The 25,349-nt window shown below is 38.0% G+C and overlaps 1 protein-coding gene across 2 annotated transcripts in view; it reads left to right on the top strand.

Moving 5' to 3' along the window:
• LOC131032956 (probable phosphopantothenoylcysteine decarboxylase) overlaps window positions 1-25,349 on the top strand; it is a 97,611-nt gene that overhangs the window by 5,363 nt on the left and 66,899 nt on the right. The window contains exon 2 of one of the 2 annotated variants that reach the window (XM_057964059.2): window positions 1,300-1,566. The exons of the other annotated variant lie outside the window; for it this stretch is intronic. The gene's annotated coding sequence lies outside the window, so the exon portion shown is untranslated. The remainder of the gene's footprint in view (window positions 1-1,299; window positions 1,567-25,349) is intronic. 2 annotated transcript variants of the gene reach the window in all.

The following is a 25,349-nucleotide window of genomic DNA, read 5'->3' as shown; positions in this document are numbered from 1 at the left end:
CCAGATGAATTAATTAAAGCAAGCTTCTCAACAACATCAAGTTGAATATCTACCAAGTTCCAAGTGTCAAATGAGGTGGCGTCCTAGTCATCATTTCTCCAATCAGTGAAGTCCATCTCAGCATGTCCAGATTCAATGTACTTAACTCATGGAAGGTGGCACAAACTCCGATGTACCTACCCCGACTATCCATTGGTCGATTTTTCTAAAAGGGACATGTGTCCAAGCAATACAATTTTATCATTGGTCAAACATTAAATGTTATGTAATGGTTGTAACAAACCCTAATTAGGGTTTTCATTGTAAAATCTTGGCCATTGATCTTGAATTGATCTAAGCCATCAAATTGTATTGTGGGCACTATATAAGCCCAAACATTTCATTTGTAAAGGATGATTAGACAGAGTTGTAAATAGTTGAAGGCATTTAGTAGGTAGAGAGTATTTAGAAATTGATAGAATAGCAATTAGAGTAGAATAGGAGGACAAGGCAAGAAATTGTTGCCATTGATTGTAAACAAACTCCATTTTCATTGAAGTAATGGTGAAATATGTCGTTTTTCTTGCAATTTGCATGGTTTCTTGTTGAGTCTTCAATCTTAGATGGTAGATGATTAGATGAATGGAGGAAATGTGATTGATTGATGGTGGAATTCGTACATCCATACTACTAGCAGTTTGTTGATTGCAAACTTGCCTTGTGTAGTCGACTGGAATCGTTCAGCTTAAGCTCAATTTCAATTTGTCGCCTCTTCATTGATATGCATCAACTTGGATGGTATCTATGCCTGCGGTGATGATTTGAATATCATAAAGCTTCCCTAGAAGATCGCACTAGCCTTGTGTAGATGTTCCATTGATGTCAAAACAAGACCTAGTTAGAGTTTCATCAAAAATCAATCATTGCTCCTACATTCTTAGTATTAGGATTAGATCCTCTCTTCGCCCTTATCCTTTTTCCATTTTTTTAATCTAAGTTAGTAAGAGCCTGTGTCCAGCAAAGCAGATCGGAAGTTCAATGTAAGTCCCCTTGTGATTCCAGCAAATCACATCATACCACTGGAGCTTGTCCACACGTAGAGACCCTACATCAAAGAACCTTGGAGTCTACCTAACTGATCCTTTACGCGAATCTTCAGCAGTTAGAGACTATTTTCTCAAGAGAGGATAAGATGCCTTTAGGTATTTTATTCTGTGTATGATTGTGTACAAAATACACGTCAACAAACCCTTATCCCCATATTCATTAAATTGAATTTTGTGATTGCCGTGTGTATGCTCGTTTCTTTTGTGTGAACAGAAACGTCAAAGGGGGAAGAAGAGGGCTAACTGCAAACAATAATTTCTGTTGCTGATTGGAGGAGAAGTAAAGGGTGATGATTCGGCCTATTTTTGAGTAGGTCACCAGCAACCACGTCAACAATATGCCTTAACTAAAAATCATAGAAGCATAGAAGAGATGCTTGGAATGTGCAAATAAGTCTGTACCTAGCTGTGGAAATGGTAATCAGAAAAGTTGCAGTGTTTGAAGAAATTTTAGTCCAGCCAAGTAATTGAATCCTTGAAGGTGCATTTTCTTCATTTTCTTGGAATTTTTCCTTCGTGTTTCAAATTTCAGTTTTCCTCCCACCAATTCCAAAAATAGAAAAAGTTGAATCGAACTTTTGAAAGAGATGGAAGTTGAATAGTCATCTCTGATAAATTTGCACTATTTCATTTGTAAAGGTTGTATCAAAGAATAGTAATAATGCATTTGATAGCATCCATGGTGCAATTTTAATTGGAAAAATACTTGGTTAGAATGGTCCAGACAAGTTGAAATACACTTATTTTCAATGATTAATGGTAGAGGCAATTAAAATATTGAAGGATTTGTATGTTTCCCATCGAGAACCAGAATTCATACAATTGTAGTTGAAATTGTCTAGTCTTGAATTGAAAAATGGTGATGTAATGAGTCTGGCTTTTGAAATTTGGGTAATCATATATACACACACAAACCTTTTTGTGATTCTTCTTCTTCAAAAAAGTATCACCCAAGGAATAAGTTGTCTTGCTTTTTGGTTGACATAGCAAATGTTTTCTCCCCGATTCTCAATTTCTCTTCCAAAAGCTTTTTCTCTTTCAGCGAATTTATCAACAAACTGATCAAAAGTAAGTGACTTCAATTGATTGATTGCTTGCAATAACTCCAATAAAGCTCTTCTTTCTACATTTTCAATCTATTTGGAGTCATTGCAAGCAATCAATCAATTGAAGTCACTCACTTTTGATCAGTTTGTTGATAAGTTGGCTGAAAGAGAAAAAGCTTTTGAAAGTGAAATTGAGAATCAGGGAGAAAACATTTGCTATGTCAACTGAAAAGGAAGATAACTTATCGCTTGGGTGATACTTTTTTGGAGGAGAATCACAAAAAGGTAGAGATTGAGGGTGCAATAGAGGACAAGGCAAAAGTGTGAGAAAAAATGTGTTTTACAAAAGATGTGGTAGAAAAGGGAGTCATGAGGGTCATGAATGTAAAACGACATGGAAAAATATGGAGGCATATCAAAAACAAAAGGAGGTGGATACAAGAAAAAGGAAAGCTCATGATTCAAATTCAACTCAATTTGCTAGCTATTACCGTTATGATACCTTGAAATCTAATTGTGCTTTTTCCATATCAATTGATGCTAATAGTGCCTCAATGTAGCAAATATGGTATGATGCTTGGGTTCTAGATATTGGTGCCATGAAACACACGAGTTTTTGAAATTTTTTCTCTAAGGCGTTTAATGAAAAAATTGTGGACTAGCATTTTTGGTAGATAAAACAAGCTTGGACCACTTTTTTTCTTTAAAATTAAATTTTATTAAAATCGGGGTAAATATTTGAAGCACTTCTAGATAAAATATCAACATAGTGTAAAAATATGAAATGCAGAATTTTGTTTCTAGTTTTCAAATTTGTAACTTTTTCTAATACCCAAATGATAAAAGTTGGCTAAGTGAAGAACTCAGATTAAGGGATCTTTTCAAAAAAGCATCTTCGAAGACAAAACATGCACATTTATGACCCAAAAAAAAGTAGTAAATGAATATATTTATTCAAAATCCTTTTGTGGATAGGTGCACATGATGTTGATGTTTGGTTTGTATTTATTTGGTAATTTTTAAAGAAATATGTTTTTTAATTAATTTTTTATTAGGATTAAGGTGCAAATTTAAAAGTCCTCATTTGCAACCCACATAATGACTTAAAATAATCGTAACATTTTTTTTATTTAGATCGATCACATATCATATGATTTAAAAAAAAATAAAAAAGTTAAAAATTATTAAAAAATATTAGCATATGTCCTTTTAAGTTTATGAGACATTGTAGTTAAACATTAAGAGATATATAGAAAAATGCATTTGATATTAAACTTATATATATTATTATATTTTTGTATTGTAGAAAAAAATTAATATAGTTGAAAACTAGACATTTTCATTTATAGTTTTAATTTTGTCAGAATAACATATAAGATTGTTACCACATTGTTGCAATTACTTTTACTAGTAGATGCTACCATAACATTGTACTTGTAGATTCAAGGCTTAGGGTTGGATTTGTAAGCCTATAACCCAAGCAAATGTGTGTGGGGGAGTCTTTTTGTATTTAAATGTAACATGTATCCACTATAATAGATACTTGTTATGTTTATATTGTGTACACATTGTACTAGGTATTGTTGTGACGTTTTCACACATCGCCCCTTTGCAAATGGGGACCTGTTGACGCGTATTTTGTACACAATCATACACAGAATAAAATACCCAAGGGTACCTTATCCTCTCTTGAATAAAGTTTCTGATTGCTGAAGATGTCGCAAAAAAGGATCAATCAGGGTGACTCCAATGTTCTTTTATGTAGGGTCTCTACGTGTGGATAAGCACCAGTGGTCGTTGTGATTGTTGTTTCATCAAGGGGCCATACGTAACCGAATTGCAGGAACAAGATTTCTTAGTACTAATGAACTCCAAAAAAGATCAAAAGGGTAAGGTTTGCAAGAGATAAATTCTAATCTAATCCTAAGAATGACTCAATGTGGACAGGACTTGGTAAGATTCTACCAACTTCAATATTGCCATAAAATAACAACTAAACTGAAATTGATGCGATCTTCTAAGGTAACAAATGATCTTTCAATTCATCAAGGATCATAGACACTACCACAAAGGCACATATCCAAAGTTCAATGACGATTGAAGGTTTAGGTGATTCAAGTTTCTCCAGTTGACCACGCAAGGCGTTCCTACAATCAGCAAGAAGCTAGTGGTTTGGAAAGTGAATCTCACCAAAGATCAAGCCCAACACTTAGTCCTTCAAACTTAAATACTACTTTGACTGAGAATGATTCAAGAAAGTAAACAACCATGAAGATAACCACAAGAATTGCAATAAAACACCATAACTTCAATATTTTATTGATCTCAAAGCCATCATAAACAACAATTGTTTGAAATCCCTTCTTCAAAGCTCAATCTTGCTACAAAGTAACTTGCTCTCTCTTTTTTTAATTTCTAATATCTAATGACAAAATGAAAAGGAGTGAGGGTATATATAGCATCCTCAATTACAATGAATGGTCCAGATCAAAAGAAGATCAATGGCCAAGATTATGACACCTAAACCCTAATTAGGGTTTATTACAAATAGTCCCCTTTTTATTGAACAATATTAAATGCATAGCCAAATATTAAATTTGGCACAAAAATCTAGGAGACATAGACCAATGACAATTAAGGTGCCACGTCATCTATAACAACCTTTCTTCTAGAATCTTATTCCCTTTCCAATGCTCCTTTTTAGCATATGCAATGAATCTGGACACGATTCCTTCAATCTCAGCAATTGGAATCTCGGGAAGATTCCTCATTCGCTCCTCTAAGTGGATGACCTGATCGAAAGCCTTGAGAAGAGCAGTGTCCCATTCAGGTTCAAGTTCTTTGATCTTCTCAATCAGGAGCATGGTAGCAAACATCTGATCCCGTTGCTCATCTGTAATAACATTCTTATCTTTGCAAAAGATGACCTTGACTCTTTCTTCTAATTCTTGTAAATCCACATCTGTCTCAACTTTGATCCTCCTGCCAAGAATAGTACATAATACCTCAAACACTCTGTCCTGGATCGGGTGGATGACCTCCTCAACATGATTGCATTTGGTACTGATGTCCTCGAAGAGAACTTCCTTAATCTGGAGTAAAGTTGACCACTGAAGTAAACTATGAGGTCCTCCATCCATTATCTTTTCTTGTGCTAGGACCTTCCTTGATGTTTGTCTGATTACTTGCAGGACAGGAATGATAACATCCTTAGTATGAGCAAAAGCGGCCACTGTTATCATTAAGTTGTGGATGATCTCAAGAACCTGGATAGCTCGGTGAATGGTCTGCATCATCCTTGTTGCAAATTCAATAGCAACTGTATGGGATTTGTCAATCCAAGAACTCATAAGCTGGACCAAACTCCTAACTCTCTCTGCCTCACCAACTGATTCAATGGGAAGCGCCTGCATAGGAGATACTGCTGGATCCTGACGTCCCAAAGGCTGATTGAGATGGCTAAAGTAGCCTCTCCATGCACCTCTCTCTCTCTCAAGCTTTCTATTTTTCTCCATTTCTTCCCTAAGCTTGTCTTTTAGCGCTTCAAACGAATCGGTTGCCTCATCCAGTGTTTGTTCGGCTGTGAGTGGACCAAGCTCAAATGTCTCTACATCATATTCCTCTGCGAGGATCTCACCTTCATACTTGTCCACTGCTGGTGTAGCTATTTGCAATTTCCTGGATCCTGTCTCATCTCTGATCATCTTGGACATCTTAGTAGCCTTCCTCTTTTCTGTCACTTCCTGAGAATTTCCAACAAGGCTTTCTAAATCAATCACATTATCCTCGTCCTCAATCACAATCACCCTTGTTAGTCTCTCCTTTAACCAATCTGGAATGGCAGATCTTGTTTCTCTAACTTGTATCTCGTTAGGCAATGTTTCTTCTACTCGGAGAGGGGATGTCACTTCGTCACCATCCTTGTCTTCATGTAACTCATTAACTTGGAGAGATCGACTTGATGAACGTTGAGGTGCCTGTCCTTCTTCCTGTTTATCGTTCTGTACCATTGATTCCATAGACTCCTCCATTTCAAGTGTCCTCTTCTCTTGTCGAGAAGATGTGCCGGATGAACGGTCTCGATTGGCCTCTTGCTTCTTCTTGGAGGATTCTCTTTTCTTAGGTCTCTCTTTCCTCTTCGAGCCTCTAGGATGAGGATTGCCTTCACTTGCGCTTCGAAGGTTGCCTTCGCTCGTGCTTCTGAAATTTGGATTACCTTCACTTACACTTGCTCCTCCTTCTGCTGGTCTTTCCTCCAAAGTAAAAGTCATAGATATGCCCTACTCTCTCAACTTTTGATGTTGCACATCAACCCATCTGCGAGTACAAGACAAAACTGGAGCCATCAAAGCATCTAGATCCAAAATCTCGGGTTCGTTCCAATCTAGCCTCACTGCTTTGCTTTCTCGGTCATAAGATGATTGGAGATGTCTGCCACTGTCTTGAGCTTGGTCGGCCACTCTGTAAATTTTGCATTTTCTGATGAAGTCTAAAGGCAATTTGGAATGCATCTTTCTTTTTACTTCAAGATCATCTGAGAGATTGATCACAAAGTCCTCTATCTGAAACTCATGCTTGTATTTTCTTCCGACTGTCTCCTCTATATACCCATAAGGATCAAAACTCTCTCTCAAGGCAAAGAATGAAAATGAATATAAAGCTAACTCCTTTTCTGCATCATCCATGGCTAGAGCATTAGGACATACCTCAACTGAATTCCCTAATATGATAGGCACAGGAACTCCATTTCCATGCCTGTGTCTGAATGCCTTCGCATAAGCTGCCAATTGCCTAGTTACCTCAAGTAACACTATTCTGTCTGTCGGATATCTCGGCAACATGTATGGAGGTGAAGGACAACCATGAACTCTAATATATGTAAATTTCTGAAATTGGATGAACCAAGCACCGTACCTCTTTACAAGCTCTTGCGCATCTTGAGATAGCCGATTGTGAATCCCACCTTGCAATGTCCTAGTGATGTTCATTGTGAAGGTATCATTGACTAACTTGTAGTCACTTCCTGGTGGATGATGCAAGTGAACATAGGAATCACAAACTCTGACCTCCCCGGGCCCTCTTCCAATCACTCCTCTGTGAGGTAGTCCTGCATATTCAAAGCTCCTGATCAAGGCATATATGATGTATGAACTCATGTGGAAGGACTTGGTAGCCTTCAGTCTCCTTAACTGTACATCCAAGCAATGGCTAATCATTCTAGCCCAATGAATTGTTCCTTTTCCCTGAACTATCACTTGGATGAAGTAGAACATCCACTTCTCAAAATAGAAGGCTTGAGGAGCCCCTGTGACTCGGTTGAGTAGTGTTATCAAATCTCTGTACTCCTCCTGGAAGTCGATCCTATGTGGTGTGTTTGGAATCTTGCTCAGGCGAGGACGACTCTTGAGTAACCAGTTCTTATTGATGATGCTTAGGCAAGTGTCTGGATCATCTTCGTACATGGACTTGGCTTCTTCTAGGCTTTTGTAGATCATATCTCTGTGCTCCAGAAGATGGAAAGCCTCACTTATAGCCTCCTCTGAAAGGTAAGCCAAAGTGTTTCCCTCCTTGGACACGATCGATCTTGACTGTGGGTCGTAATGGCGGGCACACTCGATCATCAACTCATGGCACTGGATTGCTGGAGGGAAGCCGGCCGCCTTAATAATGCCACTTTCAATTATTCTTCTTGCGACAGGTGATGGCTTGCCAATGTAAGGGACCTCTCGAAACTTCTTTGTACTGAAGTTTCCCAAGTTGGTATCTCCAATGTTGCTCCACTTCGACACGATCTTGGTCTCCAATTCTTCATTCTTTTGATCTTCCTTCATGAGGGCTGGACGATTGGTGGATGCTCCTGCCTTCGGGGTCGCCATCGTGACACCTACACAACATTTCATAATGAGTAATAGATTTTGCAATGTAGAAGTATAGATTAGATTAAAGTTTAAATTTAGGAAACTTCATGATAAGTCTTTGAGTTATCATTTCCTAAATACGATTGAGCTACTGGAAATTCAAAATTTCAAAATTCAAAATTCAAGATTGAGACTAGGACGATTTAAAATTCAAAATTTGGACAAGGGAGATCTTGCCATACCTTTCCTTGAGGACTAGCTCTAAAAAAAAGAAGATGCAAAATTAAGGAAGTTCGCTAGGCCAAAATGTGGATCGAAGTCTTCAACGTGAGCTTCCTCTAGCAAAATGCGTCTTCTTTATTAACTTCACCACCCTTGGGGTCCTCAACGCTTTGAGGGAGAATTCGCTCCACTTCCAACAAAATTCGCACTCTTCTTGATGAGATTTCGCACTTCTCCTTGTTCTTCTCCAAAATGATTAAACGATGATTTAAAATACTTCAAAATACCCCTCTTATATAGGCGCTCATGCATTGGAATCCCCATAGGCCGACTTTTGGAAATAAGACAAATAATAAACAAAATTTAAATAAAAAGGAGGCCGACCTTTGTAAAAAACCTTAAAATAGAACCCAAGCTCTCTCCCTTTTTATTTAATTTAATAATTAATTAATTTAAATGCCTTTGTAATTAATAATTTTGATTTTTTAAAAGGCTAAATCAATTATTAAATGCCTTATGCGTTATTTTTAAATGCTAATTTAATTAAATATTTCGAGTCTTTAGCGAATTTGGCATTGTAATGCGATTCGAAAATATTGGCGCCTGAGCATGGGAGGAATAAGGGACATCCATCAATATCGCTCTGGTCCCTGGGAGAGGGACAGGAGCGCCCATGCATTTTGGATCGATTTTCACGTTCAAAGTTACTTCCTTTACGTCCAAACTGGGATCTTCATTCGTAACTTGGAGTTTGATCTATTCAATTTTTGGAATGAATGCCTCTTAGAACCATTTTCGCCCTGGTCCCTGGGAGAGGGACAGGAGCGAACTTGTCTTTTATCCTTGATCCTTGTTTTTTAAATCGTCAAATCAACTTGCGAGGTAGGCAATGATCATCTTTGTTTGTTTTACGCATGCTAAACTCGTCCTTTGTAAAGTAAACTTGATATTCTGGAGATTTTCGCCCTGGTCCCTGGGAGAGGGACAGGAGCGAACTTTACTTCTTGCCTTTGGTCTTCACTTTCCAAATTGCCAAATCGAGTTGTGAGGGAAATTGATGACCCTTGTTTGCTCTACGCATGCCAAACTTGTCTCCCCAACACCAAATGAGCCCTTCTAAGGATATTCTCCCTGGTCCTTGACTGAAGGACAGGAGCGAATTTTGCATTTGAGCTCAAAATTGTCGACTTTTGATGTTAACTCCTTGTTCATCATCTTCCTAAAGATATTTGGGATCTTGCATGACCTTGCCTTGACGTAGTTTTTGAAGGGAACAGTTGACTCTATTCAAATCGCTTTGGTCCTTGACTGAAGGACAAGAGCGCCATTTTGTTCTTTGTGCGAACCCTTGATCATATCAACTTCCAATTGCCTTCAAAGCGAAAAACGTTGTTTCTTATTCCTTCTTGAGTCTTGCAAACGATAGTAGTACTCCAAAATACTAGGCAATAAGGCAAATTTGAGGATTTCGCTCTGGTCCCTGGGAGAGGGACAGGAGCGCCTTGGGCAATTCCATCAAGTTCTCGGGTTATTTACAACTTCGTTCTTCTTTGAGGCATTCCAAACATCTTTACCATCATGTGCCTTGGCCTGGACTCAACCAAATTCGGAAGGGAATGCTAGATAATGCATATTTCGCCCTGGTCCCTGGGAGAGGGACAGGAGCGATTTTGCATTTATAAGCTCACTTGTGTTTCGCCAACTTTCAAAATCATCTTTGACGGATTGGTTGGGTCGCCTTTCCTTCATCTCAAGCTTGAAATTCGCTTTTCCTTGGTCCAAAACTTGTCCTTTGAGAAAATCGCTCTGGTCCCTGGGAGAGGGACAGGAGCTATCTTTGAAAATCGCCTTGGTCCCTGACAAAGGGACAGGAGCGAACTTGACTTCTTGGGTAGATTTTCTCCTTCGTGGTCCATTCAAATTATATTCAACGAGTAAAACGTACCTTCCTCGATCTCCTCAAATCGCGAAATCATTTAAAATCTTGCAAGGATAAGGCAAACTTGGAGTTCAAGCTCCGGTCCTTCAGTGAGGGACAAGAGCGATTTTGTCATCTTAGCATATTTCCTTGTTTGCGAATTACTTCAAATTATATTCAATGGACAAAACATGCCCTCCTTGATCTCTTCCAATCCAAAAATTGTCTTGGTTCTGCAAGGACAGTGCAACTTTGAGAAACAAGCTCCGGTCCTTCAGTGAGGGACAGGAGCGATTTTTGTCCTTAAGGTCAAAAGTTCAACTTTTCATTGCAAACGACTAAGTCTGGGTGCTTCATCTTGTTGATTTCATCTCTTATTTCGTCCCTGATGCTTCAGTTCGATCAAAATGAGGCCGAAAATGGTCAAAGTAAGCCATTTCGCCCTGGTCCCTGGGAGAGGGACAGGAGCGATTTGGCCTTAAAATCTAAAAAAACTGTCACTTTGAGTCTCAAAAAATCTTCAAAATCTTCAATTCATGTTCGATTGCATCTCCTGGCGACCCTGCACAAGACAAATGAAACGAGTCAATAACCAAGATGCATAAAATACCAATTTCGCCCTGGTCCCTGAGAGAGGGACAGGAGCGATTTTGCCCCTATAGGCCAAAATATCAAGAATTTAGGCTTTCAGTCACTTCACAAGGCATAATTAGGTTATCTCCAAGGCCAGGGGTCAATTATCAAAACATCCAAAATTTGGTCAAAAATTCAATCGGACAAAATTTCATAATTCCATCATTAGCACTTAGGTAAAATTTGGACTTGCTTTCAAAATTCCGACTGGACCTAGATAGACTCATCTGACATCTTGACAGACTCATCCTATTTCAAAATTGCAACCTTCGGGAGGAGGCTTAATAATCCTTCAAAATTTGACTGGACTCCGGTTTGAAAACATCAAAAAGGAAACCCTAAGGCTTAACCCTAGTCCAGACGACTCACTCACTTACTCAAAACCCTAAAAGGAGAGAGAAGAACAAGCAAAACCGAGCAAAAGAGGGGGTCCCCATTTTAATGGGGCGATGTGTGAAATGGTCACAACAGGACCCCTCACTTTTTTCTGCTTTCTAGGTTAGTTGTAGTGTCGTTAGCTATTAACTTTTTCAGTTGAGGGTGTGTAGTGTCTTAGGTGCCTAGGAAGTGATAAGGTTCACTCTCTCTCTTTGTAGTGTAGCTGAGTTAGTTAGCTCTCAGGGCTTGGCAATGAACGATATGATGATCATTTCATTTGATCATCGTCATTAGAAATGGAAACAATGAGTGCAAGTGTGTAGATCAATCATGAGAATTGAGATGATATATGCAAAATGAATGCTTAAACCACATGAAAAGCTTTGATGATGATAAGGGACCCTTTGAGTTGGTGAGGTGAGTGCTACTACTCATAAATTTGAGCAAAGTTGAATCACTGTCAGTGACCCCCCAAAACCCCGCCTTGCCTTAACTCACAATCATTGCCCCCTCAATAGTCCGACCTCATTTAGTCAATAGGGTATGAAAAGTCCGATCTCCTTCTTGCATAGTCAGTGAACCCCCCGAAAGTTTGATCTAGATGAGGAACCCCTTTTGCTTAGTGAGAGAGACATTTCTAAGGGTAAATGCTTGATGTTTGATGAGATTAAGGTGATTGAGTAAGCAAGGCTAACATCTTTTGGTCATAGTTAGTGACCCCCTAAAAGCCCGACCTCTCTCAGTCAAGTGCCCTATCAAAAGCCCGACCTCTCACAATCAGTGCCCTCTCAAAACCATGATCTCCTAGAATGATTGTCAGTGCTTGGTGAAATCTCCTCCCAAGGATAGAAGAAGATATTTGAGTCAATGATTATATTAGTGGTGAAGGAAAGATCAATTCAACGTATCAAGTATGATGAAGGAAGGATTAAGGTAGATCATCAAGAAGTTTGAAGGCATTGTCAATGCCCCCTTTAAAGTCCGATCAGGCAGGATATGTTCTTATTTTGGTGAGTTGAATGCTGGTTGAAGAAAGTGCTTAAGGTTCTAAAAGTTATTGTTGTCTTATGGTTGGTGAAGTTGTTGAAAATGAGTGGAAAGTCTTGTAGTGCTAAATGAACAGGTTATATTCATGCTTCAAGCATTGTTAATGACCTAGCAAATCCTCGATCAGTTTGCATTTATTGTCAATGACCTAGCAAATCCCCGATCATCTTGCATTTATTGTCAATGACCAAACAAATCCCTGATAAACATGCACTTATTGTCAATGCCCTATGAAAACCTTGACCTGCCACTGTCAATGCACAAATAAATCTCCGATCACTGATGATTGTCAGTGTCCCCTTGAAAGCTTGAACTCCTTAAGGATTCACTTCCAATCCACGCCTTGGGAATGTAGTGAGTAGTAGCAAGTCCTAGACCTGAAACCAATGAAAATTGAGACATGTATTAGACCTAAAGTTCATAAAAATAAGACATAAAAGTGGAGTCTTAGACTAAAAATATGACAAATCAGATTTTAGAACATTGGCGAATCAGACCTTGAAATGTGAAAATCAAAGATTAAACAAAGGGAATTCGTTTCTAATTTAAAGATCGAAGTTGTTCTCTTCTATGTCTTGATCAAGGTGTGTTTTCTTTTCAGGTTTTGGAAACAAAGAAGGAACTTCATCAAGAGATGGGGACGTGCAAGGGATCAACTCATGGTGTTCAAACCTAAGGACATGAGAAGACAGAAGGATTAAGTATCCAAGATAAGTTGCTTCACGACATCAAATTTGCCAGGGTGTGGGGGACTCACACATCAACATTAGCATGCTCAAAGCAAAGACAAGGAACATTGTAACCTTGCTAGAGGGAGGCATCGTAAACTCATCCTATGCATATGAAATGTTTAACACCCTCAAGAGTACCGTCGAATGAAAGGAGGTGTTCCAAGGTCAAGGAAGCACAAGATTCAGCATGAGAGTGCACATGCTAAAAGAATAAAATTTTCACAATCTTGAATTTCCTTTGGAAATCCAAGAATCATTGTGAGTAAAGAGTTAATCAAAGTTAGAAAGACTGATCCCCAAGGATGATGCAATTTGGGAATATCTCTTACTTTCATCTCATTTCCTCCATCACTGCAGAAGCTTGGAAATGTTGAGTATCAAAAGATATGCCTCAATCACCTACCTTTGTGGTGAGTTACAAGGATCAATTAGCTGAGGTGGTGCCTAGTCATTACCAACTCATCTTTACACATCACTCCAAGTTGAGGTGTCCAAGTTCAATGCACTTGACTCATCCAACGAGGTAGATAACTACTACATGTGGGCACAAACTTCGATGCACCTACCGTCATCATCTATTGGTGAATAATTCAATGAAGGACATGTGTCCTACTCAATGCAATTTTATCATTGGTCAAGTATTAAATGCTTTGTAATGGGTGTAACAAACCCTAATTAGGGTTTTCATCTTTCAATCTTGGCTATTGATGTGGAGTCGATCTTGGCCACTCATTGTAATGAGAGCACTATATAAGGCTCCACTTCATTTGTAAAAGTTAATAGCGAATAGTCAATAGTTAGACAACAACTAGAGTAGAGTAGGAGAAAAGGAGATTGTCATCAAGGCATTGTTGTAAGAAGCATGTTAATTTCATTGAAGATATGGTGAACTTCATATGTTGATTCAACAATTTTCATGGTTTGTACTTCTCATTTATTTTTATGTTGATTAGATGGATGGAAGAACTTTGTGAATGATTGATGGTGGAATTCTTATGTTCATACTACTAATATTTCATTGATTGTGGAATATCTTGCGTGGTCGACTGAACTTTTTATAAGCTTAACTTCAATTTCTACTTGACCATCAACATGCATCATCTTGATGGTGTCTATGTCCTTGGTAGCGATTTGAACATCAAACGCTTACCTTAGGAGGTCGCACTAAGCTTTGTGGAGTTGTTGCTTTGCACGGTGAAGCAAAGTCGAGTTGAATTTCACTAAGTCATTCATGATTTCTTACCTTCCTAGGATTAGATTAGCTCTCTCAAGCCTTTATCCTTTTGCCATTTCTTCAAATCAAGTTAATTTCCACATCCCAGTGACATTCAAGCATTCAAGATTCAACGTGAGTCCACCTTATGATTCCAACAATATCACATCATAACACTGAGTCTATCCAAGAGCATGTCAAGACTTGACATTTGTAAACATTGGAGTCATCTCAAGTAATCCTCGTGTTCAACATTTGAGAAGTCTTTGTTCAAGAGAGGATAGAGTATTCAATACTTTATTTTGTGTTCAATAGTGCATAAAACACACATCAACAAAATTGGCGCTAGATGGAGGGTATGATAGTGAATACATGAATGTGAACTCTTGAACAGGTAAATCTAGTGGGAGATCAGTGGAGAGTAATCCTCAACGCTCGATAGAGTTAGCATTGAGTTATCACAAGAGGAATGAAGAATGCTGGGTCGTCAGTTGGACTTGCAGAAGAAACGAAGCATTTCATGTAGCTGGAACTAGTTGAGATTTCAAGTAGCTGGAACTAGTTGAGATTTCAAGCTAAATTTGAGATATGTTGGATCTCTCTTAAGTCAAAAAATCCCCAAAAAGTGAAGTACCATCACCAAGATGATAAGTAGGTTGATATTCTTCAACTTTGGTGGAGATTGAATCCGCAACTTCATCCACGCTGTTTGTTCGAGTTTGCATCATTTGGGCAATGCAAAATCCATGAAACGAATGAACATGATGAAATGCATTGCTTGACATGCTTGTTAAGAATGGAATCGATAGTACAAGGAAAGATCTTTTGGGACGTCCCCAAGTTAGAAGCGGAATCAGGCAATTTTAGTGTCCCTATGAGCAATGATCCTCTTTCTAGATTCTTAGGGATGGTAAAAAATTAGCTTGTTTTGAAAGGTGAACTGCGCATGGAACACATATTGCTACCATCATGGTGTAGGATTCACAATGCACCCCACTTCGAATTCACTTGCTCATGGTGCAAAAAAATTATCAATCAAGTCAGATGCCAATTTAGATTGCCAATTCTATCCTGGGACGAGTGTATTAGGAATAGGGCTTGGAGTGCATACCTTGCAGCTAACGAGTATAGAAGAACGCAAGAACAAGGCATTGCTACATCATCCGACAGTAAAGGAAGCTAGTTGCAAGTCTATGGCACAAGTCCACCGGATGATCAATGTATTGCAGTGGATAGCTTCCCATGACTTGCACCTAAAGAAGAGTACATTGGAATTCAGGTTGAAGAAACAATTTAGAATGTTCAAGCTGGTGTGATAGTGATAAGTGATGATCAAGGTGTTAGTTTAACAGTCAAGGAAGAAGGTGATTTAACAGTCAAGCAAGAAGAGTTCCTTGAGGAATCCTCGCTCATGCTACAAAATAAGATTTTTGAGAATGATTTGCAAGAAGTTTCAAGTAGCAGCCTTCGAGAGACGAACAATCATATGGACATGTTGAATGAAGAACTACAAGTTATCACAAGTGAGCCCGAGTATGAAGAACAATTCAAGGGAGCATTGAAAGACATCTTCACTACAATGATATTCGAAGGGGCGCTGAAAGATCTCATGGAGGAAGTACAAGAGGAGTCACTGTCGACATTGTTCCAAGACAAACAAATTGCTGCAAGAGGAATGATTCATCATCAACTTCGACCTCCCAAAGCATTATTGGAAGAGTGGCCAGCCGATAGCATGATTCAAGTTGATCAATGTGTTACAATGAGTGATAGTTTTGCATACCTCGCATCCAAGGAAGTGGAGAAAGTAGTGAAAGACATCCGAATGATTCATCATCAACTTCAACCTCCCAAAGCATTATTGGAAGAGTGGCCAGCCGATAGCATGATTCAAGTTGATCAATGTGTTACAATGAGTGATAGTTTTGCATACCTCGCATCCAAGGAAGTGGAGAAAGTAGTGAAAGACATCCAAGTTAGCAAAATGCTAGCAAGTGAAGATCAATGCTTGGAGACACTAAGGCATAAAGTTCTACTAAACATGGATACTTGTGAAGATCATCAAGAGATTGAAAACAAGAGCGTAGTGGAAAGCATAAGTGACTTGGAGGATCATCATGGTCCACTATCTCTTGATGCTTCACCATTCCAAGAACAAGAAATTGAGTTTTATACTATTCAAGAATATGACTTCCTTGGTGAACATTCATCCTTGCTACAAGAAGAAGAATCAAATGAGGAATTTCAAGCTGTCCTAAAGGAATAACTTTCAAGCGTCCTTGAAGATGAACAAATGAAGCTAGAGGACGAAGGGTGCTTTGAGGTGGTGCTACCATCAATGTCAACATTTGAACAACCACTAAAGGAAATTTTTGAAGATCAATTTATCAAGGAGACTCATTTTCCAAGATATGCTTATGGAGTGTTACAAGGATGCATGGTTTATGCAAGATATTGAATTTGTTGTCACTGCGGAAGTGAAGAGTAAAAAGTAGTTCGAGGTTGCGCTAAGTCCATTCCTAAGGATTCATAGAAGACCAAGAAGTGAGAATTTGCATATCAAAGATGCGAATGGATTGATCCATCACCATTGACGACCTTCCAAAGTAGTCGATGCTCTACCATCTGACGATGCTCTGGTGGATAGCAACCAAGAGTTTCTATTCGAGCATGAATAGCATCAAGTTGTCTCTTTCCTTAATCGTAGTTTTGAAAGTTGCTATGAATTGGATTATGGGGGTTTTGCAAGAACAGCTTGCATTTGGATATATTACGGTCCCAATGAGTTGCCTCAATTGATTATCTTGCGTGAGGTGTTGATTGAATATGAGAGTTGCCTTGTGAGAGCTTGCTTCCCGAAATTCAAGGATGAGTTTGCTCAACTTTGAACCATCACTGTTGCGATGCTCATGTTGAATAATTTGAGAAGTCATCTAAAGTCATGTACATATGCCACTTCTTTAAGTCATGCTCGTTCTAGGAGTCTTGTATATGATTTAGTTTAGCTTAGTGTAGGTTTCTTTTCGTGCTTTAGCTTAGAGGTTTTGTTGAGCTAGGTTGTTAATTTGCATTGGGTCATTTGACTCAAGATTCTTTGGTGTTTGTCCTCTTGCAAAATCTGATTGATAGGATGATTCTTTTGAAGAAATTTGGATGAAGTCTTCAAGGATGTTCTAAATGTGGTCTTGTTTTGATCAGCTGTAGGTGTATTTTCAGTTGATACACTTGCTGTCCCAAACTGGAAATTTGAAGGAGTATTATCAGGAAGTGCATCTGCTGCCTCATGTTGAACACTTTCAGCTATATTTCCAGAATTTCCACTTGCTGTCCGAACTTGTATATTTGAGGAAGATTGTTGAACAACACTTTCTACTTCATCTCTTTGAGGGCTATCATCACCATTTTGTAACTTATCATAAGTGTTAGTATTCTCGTGAACTTTCACATTAGCACTTTCAATAATCTCATGTAATCTTTTGTTAAAACATCTATGGGCTTTACTTTTGGAAGAATATCCTAAGAAGATACCTTCATCAACCTTGGGATCAAATTTGCCAAGATTGGCTTCATCCCTCTTAATGTAACAAGGACTACCAAAAATTCAAAAATACTTAACTGAAGCTGCCTTACCTTTCCACAGTTCGTATGGTGTCTTGTTATGCTTTGCTCTAATCAACCCTCTATTTTGAATATAAACAACAATATGGACTGCCTCTCTCCAAAAGGAATCATTCACCTTAGACTCATTCATTATACTACAAGCCATTTCTTGAACTGATCTATTCTTTGTCTCAACAACACCATTTTGTTGAGGTGTCTTAGGAGCTGAGTACTGTCTCTTTATACCATATGTTTTTTGACAAAAACTTATGAACTCATTCGATGTGAATTCTCCTCCATTATCTAAACGTAAACATTTGATTTTTAGACCTTTCTCATTTTCAACTAAGGCTTTAAAAGCCTTCAACTTGTCAAGTGCCTCTGATTTATCCTTAAAAAATGTAACTCAAGTCATATGTGAATAATCATCAATTAAGAGCATAAAATACTTCTCACCTTGCAAGCTTGCGGTTCTTGTAGGTCCACATAAATCAGTGTCTATCAGCTCAAGAGGTTTTTTGCTTGAATACTCCTTTGACTTGAAGCTCTTCCTTGTTTGTTTGCCAAGTTGACACTCTTTACACACTGTGTTTGAAGGTTTAGTAAGCTGTGGCATATCTCTGACAACTTCTTTTCTGCTGATTTGAATAAGACTATCAAAATTCATGTGTCCCACTCTCTTGTGCCATAGCCATGTTTCATCCAATTGACTCAAAAAACATTTTTCACTTTTGATATCATCAAGAATGTACAAATTGTTAGCTGCCCTACTTGCATCAGCAATATGTTTACCATCTTTATTAGTTTCACAACAATCTGAAGTAAAAACCAAGCTATGTCCTTGATCACATAACTGATTTACATTTAACAATTTGTGTTTCAGATCTTCTACATATAAAACATTTTCAACTTTTGTCTCACCATCATTCAAAACAAGTGTGCCTTTACTTGCCACTTTGGCGGATGAGTTACCACTAAATCTCACCTTGCCTCCATTTGTCTTCTTGAGAGTCAAAAACTTACTTTTGTCTCCACTGATATGCCTAGAGCAGCCATTGTCAACATACCATGCCCTTTTCATTCTGTGCAAGAAGGGCTGTTTGCACAATCAAGAATTTTTCTAAAACTTCTTTCTCCTTCTTCCTCCAAACTTTAACAGCGTCCTTTGCTTTGTCCTTTTTCTCAACCTTCTAGTTTTGACTAGAAAAATCTGCCTTACCACTTTTGCAAGCCTTTGTAGTGTGACCAAAGTTATTACATTTATAACAAATAACATTGTAATTCCTTAAAGGAGCAAAGGAGTTCCTATTCATAAGTGTGAAATCATTTCTTGCAAACACTCTACAATTGATTGCCCCATTGCAAATATAACAATAACCATAATAGAATTAATTATTAAACCTTGTTATGTGTGCTTGTCTAGAGATAGGGGGCCTTTTGAATGCATTATTTCTGATTTTTGACGAGTCCTTTGTGCTGTCACCATTGATCTTCTCTTGTTCTTCATTTGTAGATTTAGAACCTTGACCCTCTTCAAGGCCAACTCCACCTTTATTAGTAGATTGTTTTTGTGAGCTTAAGATCTTGTCCAAGGGCATGTAACTTTTCTGATCAATCTTCTCATGATTCAATTGTGTCAAGGATTTAGCCAACTTCCTAAGTGAAACAATCTTCTCATGATTCAATTGTGTCAAGGATTTATCCAACTTCCTAAGTGAAACAACTTCAGCTTCAAGTCTTTCACAGTTTTTTTACCTTAAGCTTGAGCTAACTTCTAATTTCTTCTTCTATTTTCTTTCCTTCATCAATCTGAATCTTCAAATCAACTATCAATTTTTTAGCATCCTCTAAGGCCTGAAATGTATTGTTCTTTTCTTCATTTCCTTCTTGTAGCAGCAACTTCAAGTTCTTTTTCTTTTAATCCTCTTGAGTTCACTAAGAGCACTTATTAGCTTTTGTTCAAGATCCACTTCTCCTTCTCCTTCTCCTTCATCAAAATAATCTTCATCTTCTTGATTTTCACTGTTAAAATTATAGCATCGACAGATAAAGAATCAACAATGAAATATATCAGTTTACCACCTCACTACTAATTATCATGATCGAATAAAGAATGCTTTCGATCTGCATGAATTAATATCATATTGATTTCATTATCGATTGAGTAATGATCGATCAACATTGCTTACATTTTATATACGTTGAATACCTTTCTTATCGGCATATTAAACATATGTTAGTGACTACTTAACTAATAGTAAGTGACTGTTCATAAAACAGTATTCATAATATTGTTTAAGTGCCATCGATGAGGAGGCACGTCTTGAGCGGACATGCCTCCACTTTGTGGAGACATGTCCACTCAAGACATGCCCCCCTGATACAAGTATATATGCAGACCCGAGAAGGCAATATTGAGCAATTAAAATCGAACATTCTCAGCCTTGTTTGGACCTGCAAAACATAGTCTTCATTAGAATCATAAATCACATATATTCAGAAATATTAATTACAATCTATCAACTATCAAATCTGAGAGGAGTACAATCTGCATTTACACTAGCATATGTTCTACTTCAAATTAAGTGGACCTGTGAGGAAGTTGGCTGCCACCATGTTACTGTCTTTTTTTTAACACTGCTTTAACATTAGCATTGTCTGAGATACTCCAGCTCTACTTTTCTTGTGACTTTTCCAGCAACGAAAGAGGACACCATTTCTCACTCTGCACAGGCAGAATATGTTTTCAACAAAAACAATCTCCAGAAGCTTAGACGGCGTTTAGACCCCAATCGTGCCATTTGGTAACTTTGAAATACGATCTTCCATATAAATACGACTTGTCATTCTTTTTCTTCATTATTGTCGGAATGATGATTTCAGTCGCTCCTTAATTGTATAAAGTCGGCTGGCATATTAATTTCTTCTTCCACTCTTAATTAAATTGCTTTCCTTTAATAAGTCGACCAATGAAGTCGCCTATCCAATCAATTGAGTCGGCTATTGTACTTTTTTTTTCAATGTAGAGTCGACCCATTCATAAGCTTGCTCCCGTATTTTAAGTATCTTCAATCACAAATTATTCTTGGTCAAGTCACACTTCATGCTGCTATTCACATTTTTCATTAATTTAGACTTCATTGCTGATCATATAATCATAAGAATTAAATTGCTGTTCATGATTAACATATCCGTGTCTATAATTATATTCGCTGTCAATGTTTTATGAAGTTGATAATATTGATGAAAACACACCCAGCACGATCTTCATGTGTATGATCGTTGCATTGTGAAGGTCTATTGCCATTGTATAATCTGCCTGAAATTATAATCACTGTATGATCAGACTGTAAGTATGATCACCATCTCCATCTGTATCTCAAATCGCGATGCAGTATGCCTTGGCTTTATTTCATATATTAATAATTACCGCTGCATCAACATGATCAATCTTCAAAGCAAAGTTCCCAGACTCGGACTCGGCTCGGACTCGGCAAGGCCGACTCGACTTGTGACTCGGCTATGACTCGACAATGACTTGGCAAAATAAAAAACCCTTGAAATTTAGAGATTTTTAATGATTTAAAACTTGTTTCATGCACCCATTATTGAATAAAGCTTAAAGACACTATAACATCATCAAATAGAAGCTAACTTGATCACATACATAAACATACATCCATCACATGCGTAGAAATGTAAATTGTAATTTGTAGCTGAAGGAAATAGAAAACATAGATATATAGAGTTATAAATGTTGTCAAATGTATATAAAATCCATGACATCAAATGTTCCCAAACATATATATAACTGTAAACAAAAACAAGTCTATGGCTCAGGCTCTCGCTCATCCTCAGCCTTAGAGTAGTCTGACTACTTCCTACAAATGCGTCTAAGGTAGGTCCTGGATGACTGAGAAGCCATAGTCTCTGTCTATGAGGTGCCTGTGCTGGATCGTGCTCTATCCTTCTCCTCTGCCATAGCCACAACCTCAGCCTCTCTGTCTGCCTGGTCAACCCACTCACGGTCCTCCTCAGTGAAGACGGGATCGGTAGACTCAGTGATCCACTCAAACTCTGGATCGATCTCCGCTAAAGTGATCGGAGAGGAGTCAGTGTCCAAAATTTGTCTGGTCCTAAGACAGAGGTTGTAATGATCAAAAACAAGATCATTCAACCTCTGCACAGACAATCTATTACGCCTCTTCGAGTGGATGTGCTCGAACATGGACCAATTGCGCTCACATCCAGAAGCACTACATGGTTGACTCAAAATACAGATGACAATTTTTTGAAGGTTTGGGGTTGAGGGCCCAAACATTTGCAACCATCTATCTGAAATAACGAAAAAGAAAAAAAAATCAAACTCATTTCCAACTTTAAGGCTAGATTATAAAATCAAAAATTAAAATGCATAAGCCATAAACTTAAGAATCTTAAGTTTACATATATTTCTACCTGGCTGCAATTGTGTTCGAGCCTCTATGCACATGCTGCTTGCGAAGATTGCCCCTTCTCGATTATTATATTTATCCAGCTCGAGCGTTGTACTTGAGGCTGTGCCATCAGTACACAACTTCTGAACCACTGTATACAGGCCACTAAGAACCTCTTCATCCTCCTTGAAGTCATCACGGAATCGAAATGCCGGATTGAGGTAATAGGCTGCTACATGGATGGGCCTGTGAAGCTGGTTCTGCCATCTCCTATCAATAATCTCCCAAATGGGGCCATACTTATCCTCATCTCCTGCATATATGGACCTAATGGCCTCCTTGGCCCTATCCATACCTTCATATATATAGCCCATAGAGGGCTTCTCCCCATCAACAACTCGTAGGAGAACTAGGAGGGGCTTAGTGACCTACACATAATGTTAAACAAAAACAATTAAGTCACAAATTAATTATAAAAAAAAGAAAAATTGCAAAGTGAAATTGTTAATAAATTAAAATTAAATTACTAAATAGTAGATACTAGATAGTAGATACTAAATGTTAAATTGTAATAAATTTACCTGCATGGTTTCTCCATAGGGGGTCCAAAAACCTGACTCATCAAAAATGCAATTTACCACATCTATCCCTGTAGTGGTCGTACCATAGGATGAGGAAGTCCACTTCTCACCAACAAACATACGCCTCAAAGCTGCCTTTGATTTTATCAAGGATTTTAGTGTGAGGAAGTTTGAGGCAAACCTCGTGATACCGGGACGAGCCAACTCCATTTGCCCCGTGTATTGCCTCATAATGCTAAGGACCAATGCATGATTGTAGATAAACTTGCTGATATTTTTGGCCCTTTCAACTATTGATTTCACCCATTCAAGCTTACCAATATCCTCCAACATGAGGTCAAGGCAATGGGCCGCACAAGGAGACCAAAAAATTTTTGGGTGCTTCTCCATCAAAAGTTTACCTGCAGCAATTTTAAGTTAATTAGAAATTTTGATGTGTTAAAGAAAATTTTAAATAATCATAGATGCCCCTCCATCAAGACTTGAAAAGTTCAAAATTTACTTGCAGCAGCATAACTTGTTGCATTGTCTATCACCACCTGCACCACATTTTCTTCCCCCACCTCTTGTATGACTTCCTCAGTAGCCTCGCATAAGTATGTGGCATTTTTCACATGTGAGGAAGCATCAATAGACTTCAAGAACATGGTGGATCCTGAAAATAGAGTTTAAAACTTTCAACAAATCAAAATTTAATTTATTCAATGCATTTAGGGAAGTACAAATTAGAATGAATCATGATCAATCACCTCCGCAGGAAACAAGAAAATTTAGGAGTGTTCTATTCCTCCTATCCGTCCAATCATTTGTCATGATGGTGCAACCCTTTTGGCTCCAAGACTGTCGGTGGTCCTCTAGCTCAACTTTCATATCCTCAACCATTTGTAACAAGAGGGGGCCACTTAACTCAGCATCAGTAGGGGCTTTAAACTCCGCACTACAAATGGTTATGGAATCTACCATGCCTTGCCAATAAGGAGACCTGTCACAAATAGTTTATGACTAGACAAAGTAGAGTTCAACTTCAAACTATAAATTTACTTTTAAACTTAAAGCAATCAAATAAAAAAGAATTACCTGGCTGCAATAAATGGAATGTTACAAAAGTACCAACACTTGCAAATTTGTTTTCTTGCAGCATCATGAACCTCCTTGTTCCAACCCATGCTCTCAAGCGAGGGTTGTGCCCCAGGAGTACTACGCGTCACAAAATAACTATCCAACTTGGATTTCCGAACTCTAGGGCCAAAGGTAATAGTGCCACTAGGAGGAGTAGAAGTAGAAGCACTAGCACTAGCAGAAGCACTAGGGTGAAAGGGAGGCATGGAAGAACCCTCTCCAACACAGCCTACGGATGCGGATGCGGATGCAGATGTGGATGCATGGGAGCCAATAGCACTTAATTCTTCCAATTGCCTCTTCTTAGTTAACTTTTCTTGTTCATGTGTTTCTAATTGGACATAACAGAAACGTTTTGCCTCAGGAGTTTGTAATTTGCATACCTCAATATCATGGCCAGGTATGCCGGCAATATGGTATTTAAATCTATTGATGCCACCAAAATTAATTTCTTTACAAAAAAAACATTTTGTTTGATTTTTTTGTCTGCCAATAAAGTCTTCAATATATTTCCAAGCCTCATCCTTTTTAGGCATTGTGAAAAATGAATGTTTTTTAAAAGTGAAGGGTGCTGCCATAAGAAAATTTAAATAGAAAAAATCAGCAAACCCTACTTTTAAAAAAAAAAAAATTGTAAATACATGTTTACAATTTTTTTCTTAAAAAATATAGGGTTTGCACTTTGCTATTATTCTACTTCTCTCATTGAAATTAAGCTAAAAAAATAAAAACATTCAAGATTTGGAAAGTTAACTCTTAAACTAAAAAAAAATTAACAAAAAAATGAAAAAAATGTATTAACATACCTAAAAAAACCAGCAAAATCTACAAAGTTTAACACTTAACCTCTTTCAAATGAGTTGAGAAGTCTTGCTTTGGACTCCTTGATGCTCTCAATGCAAGCCTATGGCCTCTCCAATGTGATTTGTGGTCTCCTTGATGCTCTTCTTCCCTGCTGGTTGCAAACCTATGGCCTCTTGTTTTCCTTCCTCTCTCTCACTTTTCCTCTCTTCTTCTCACAACTAACAATTAGAAGACCTTTTAGGGTTATATGAAAGAGAGATTTAAAAAAAAACATGTCAAAAGGCTTTCATTTTTTTTGTTTTTTAAAATCAAAATTTTAACATGCCGCCGGCCGAGTCCTCGAGCTCGGACTCGACAAGTTTTGACTTAGGTGAGTTTTGCCCAAAACCCGCCGAGTCCGAGCCAAGAGTCAACAAAACTCACTGAGCTTGGCTCGACTTGCCAACTCGGCGAACTTGCTTGACTTGCGACGAGTTTGGGATCTCTGCTTCAAAGTATTCTTAATGTAATTTCTATCTTCAAACAAATCATTACTTCTGGAACTTAATTACCATAATTCGATTCCTTAATGGTTTTCAACCCAGCTATATTGAAGGAACCTGGCTCTGATACCATGTTGAAGTCCCAGGTATTGCCTGTATTTTTTTTTTATTATTATTATTATTATTATTATTCATC

Source organism: Cryptomeria japonica, chromosome 4 (genome assembly GCF_030272615.1).
Source record: "Cryptomeria japonica chromosome 4, Sugi_1.0, whole genome shotgun sequence".
In the NCBI taxonomy this organism is placed as follows: Eukaryota; Viridiplantae; Streptophyta; class Pinopsida; order Cupressales; family Cupressaceae; genus Cryptomeria; species Cryptomeria japonica.
The sequence above is the reverse complement of the archived record's forward strand: the minus strand, read 5'-3'. Positions and strand labels throughout refer to the sequence as shown.